Raw genomic sequence first — 4,163 nt, 5'->3', positions numbered from 1 at the left:
ACGTGTTAAGTTTATAGTACATTGTAAAAATGTTCTAGTTCTGGAACATTGTGCTTTGCTATAACATTATGGACCTAAATGCATTACTGATTAAACAATTATGCATTTATTTTTATTTTCTGGGACAACTGTTCTGGGGCAATGACTTAAACCACTGGTGCTGTCAGCTAAGGGAAATGAACTGGGGTTTCAGATACTGGGATTATGCTCTAGGAAGGATTAATTTGTATTTGAAATGTAAAGTAGGAAACAAATTTTTAAAAAAGAGGAATATAATAGCACAGCACAGAATTTGTGCAAAAACTGGAAGAGACATGAATGGCAGCATCGAGTCTTAATGAATTACAGGAACTTCCATATTCTTGTTTCAAAATAGTCTAAGGTCAGGTTTCTGCTGCAATATGAGAAAAGGGAGTACACACTGCTTGAAAAATTAAAATGAAGCCATTCAGCTCTACATCTCTCCTACTCACTTAACTCAGACCTTTTAGTCTGTAAAAATTAACAGTGAATGAAAAAATACAGGGAAAAAATATACAGCGCTGCCTAGAAGTTAGTAAACATGTTTCTTTTAGTAGGAGTATCCACAAATGGGAACAAGGAGAGAAAGTAAGCAGTCAAAAGAAATATTTATTTTGTTCTTCATTAACATATTGCCGGTTCTGGTTAGCAGTGAGTACAAGATGAGAAGTGATGACAAAATGGAGATCTTTTTGCCAAACAGAAAGAAGGAGAGAAGGTCTCTTGTGTAAAAGAAAACTTGCATCACTATGAAATATTTCCAATTTTAAAACTTTCCAAAATTTTTAAGACCAGGAGCACTTTCTCAAAACACAAACTTGCAACCATTTCCTATAAATTATTCTTATACAGTACTGCACATTTTTGGTGCATTCATTAAACTTTATCTATATTCATTTGTCTTATTTACCCATAATTCCCATTAGCCCTGATTTAACCAAATTAATTATTATACAATGCACCTAACCTTAGAAATAATGTTCCACACTGGAAAGAAACAAAAAAAGGTCAAGGTAAACACCAAGCTGGAAAATAATAAGGCTGCTAGAAGCACAAGGTTTAGGTTATTAAACATCATCACGCACTTTATGAAGATAAGAACTCAGATGAGAGCTCCCTCTCCAGTCATACCACAGAGATGCACTGTGTCTTACACTTTCAAAAATAAAGTTGCCAAAATGGTTCTTCAGAGCAGAGTCATCAAGGAACATTTTTAGTTCCCAAAATAAATATCCAAAGGTGAGTTCCAAAAAGAACCTTTATTTAGATCTGTAATGGGTTCCATAAATGAACATATGATTAACAAGATTTTGAAAAGATCTCTTGCTGCATATACACTCACACAGGGTACTTCAGATTTTCTTCATCTGTCAGTATCCTGCTAGGTAATCTAATATAAGTTAAAGATTTATATGTTGTGTACATATTAGAAACCTCTTCAAGCCCGAAGAACCAACTTTATATTCAAAGAACACTTTCCAGAATAAAATGGTTTATTTTTTGAGAAATGGTTCAACATCAAGTTCCATTCAAGAACCTTTACTTCAAGAACGTATTTCAGTTTCACTGCTAGAGGCATTCAGACTTCAAAGAATGAAAGTTCATATACCCTGAGAAAACAAAATATTTTTATTACATGCAATAAACATCCACCCATAGGTGATTTCCCTCAGAATAGCATTGCCAGCATGGATTGGCTGTGCATAGAGTATATAAATATACCCACAAACGTAAGTGCTAATTTAATGTAGATTAACTGCATCAACAGTATGTACATTAATCTGCTAATTTAACAAAGATCCACAAGATCCATAAGAATCATTTTATAAAATTTTCTAACTCAGATTAGAAAATCTCCCAGATCAGGATTGCGGAGGTCTGTGTTAATACATTAACAAGAGTTCTCTATATGGATGAATCCAAACCTTTGAAAAGCATTCAAAGTTGGAAATAGCGCTAATATATTTTTCAAAAAATTCAATTAGAATTGCAGTTTTGACATGAAATTTCTATTTCCATACTTTATTGCCAGGAAGATCACCTGCAAGACACGAAATAGTGTCACACGTTAGCCTTGCCATAAGGATCAAACTTATAAAACTAGTAAATTCTTTTGATTTTCAATTGTTTTCTGGCTTCCTTAATCTCCGAAAATTTAAAAGGAATTTATTTTACAAAAAAAGTACTTAATTTAAGCAGTTGCCCTTGAAATAAAGTAACAATAGTGTTTTTTATAATATTTTATGGAAACGTCCATACACTCCTCCTTTAAAAAGGATCAGGCTTAATTATTCACCGTGCTTTCTCTTCAAAGTTACTTTTACGTGATATTTCATCATTTCCTAAATAAAAATATGTTATTAGTATGGTGCACAGTGAAGGAGGCAAAAAAGGTTTTCTTCTTGTCCATAATTTCGCTTGGCAGAATCGTTGAAAATCTGCAGCTGCTTAACGCGAGCCGAACGAACAAAACTTCAGCTTTAGGTATTGTACGACCGGCTCAACGTGAGGCAAATACAGAAAACTGCTCGGGGGTCCCGACTGCTCCACTTCAGCACTTCTTGATATCTTCGGTTGAAGCTTTCCGTGTACAGATGCTGTACGTCTACCCGTCTGGGATGCCATTCTTGACTGAACTTTAAACATTTCTTTTTCCTTCTGTTTTTTTTTTTTTTGGTCCAAACTGTAGAGTAAATCCCCCGGACTCTTAATGAAATCGTCTCACCTGCGAAAAGGAAACAAAAAAGTTATGATAGGAACAGGAACAGTAAAGCGAAACATCTTTGTGAGGAGCGCAACTGTCCTCCGCGCGCCGCCAGCCAGCCAGCCAGGCAGGCAGACAGACAGGTGCGTGCGCACGCCGCGCTCTCCCGCTTACCTGTCGGCTTTTCCTAAAGGTGACACGTCGGCAGTTGAAGATAAATATGAAAACTCGCGATTTCTCCCTCTTGCGATCATAAGGGGAAAATGAACCTTTTGCTCGAAAGTGCGTGTTTATATAGCCGGGTTAAAAATAACAACCGTGCCATTTATCTGTAGAGGTATAGGAGTGAAAAAAGGATATGAGCTTTTAAAGTGAGAGGACTGTCTCTGGTACACCTGTCACACGGTGCGTTTGCTCTGGTCAAATATTGACACAAGATCCAAAGGGGAGGGCAGCAGGAGGAGGAGGAGGCGATTAAGTCTTCGTGATTATTCCAAACTGCAGGCTCTCTATGCAAACTAACTTTACTCCGGTTTTGTTAATTAGAGTTGATGGAGCTGATAGGATGAGCGCTGGAGGGTGAGCTCTGCTCAGGCGATTGTAAAACAGAAGAGAATAGGCCATTGAGACGCGTATACATTCATTAACCTGTGCTGAAACAACACCTGCCACTTTCCACCCACCTGCAGTCTCTCATTTACACAAACATTTCCATATGGTTTGCAAATGAAGACACCTTCCTGGTTACCGGAACGCAGGTAGCATGAGATAGCATGAGGATTAGGAAAGAGCTACGGGCGAAAGGGCGGTTGGGGGATTAAACGAACGTTTTAGACAAAATAATAATTTAAAAAAAACATTGTATCGATACATTTTCTGCACACACCTTCCAGTGTAGTGGGGGGGGGGGGGGGGGGGGGGGGGGGGGGGGGTTAGTCGAAGACATTGTATAGGATAGCTGGATGAGATGCACACAGCTGGGAGAATTTCATAACTCCTAGCATTAAAAAGTACGGAGCATCGCGATAGTTGTGGTGTGTGCACCTTTATCAACACGAGCTGCCCATCCGTTGTTAAGATCACTAATCGATTTTCCCGGGGTGCCCTCGTGCAAAGGTACTCAGACTAAGTGGAGAACGTACAGTGTGCGCACCCCCCGGAGTGCCCTGGGCTGGAATATAAGGCCACAGTGGTACCAGCTGTCCCGCATTAACACCTAAATACATGAGCTGGAAAGTCGGATCATCAATAGACGAAAGCTAACCGGCTCATCTTGGGCGGGATGCAAACATTCTCTGGGCCTTTTGCACAAAGCACAGGTTATTTGTTTAAAATTATTTGTAGAGACGAAAGTTAAAGATCGCACAACTGTTGTCTCGAACAGGTAGGACCTGCTGTCACCAGTGCGTATAGGTGGCTCGTGACTTAAATGTTTATT

The 4,163-nt window shown here is 38.8% G+C and overlaps 1 long non-coding RNA gene across 1 annotated transcript; it reads right to left on the bottom strand.

The window, feature by feature from the left end:
- Positions 1-2,666: 2,666 nt before the first annotated feature.
- Positions 2,667-3,446, bottom strand: LOC127528983 (uncharacterized). Its single transcript, XR_007935668.1, has 2 exons — positions 2,900-3,446; positions 2,667-2,746 (listed from the first exon to the last, which is right to left on the bottom strand). It is a non-coding gene; the product is annotated as an uncharacterized LOC127528983 (long non-coding RNA).
- Positions 3,447-4,163: the final 717 nt, after the last annotated feature.

This window comes from Erpetoichthys calabaricus, chromosome 8, assembly GCF_900747795.2.
Source record: "Erpetoichthys calabaricus chromosome 8, fErpCal1.3, whole genome shotgun sequence".
Taxonomy (NCBI): Eukaryota; Metazoa; Chordata; class Cladistia; order Polypteriformes; family Polypteridae; genus Erpetoichthys; species Erpetoichthys calabaricus.
This window is presented reverse-complemented; position numbering and strand designations above follow the sequence as displayed.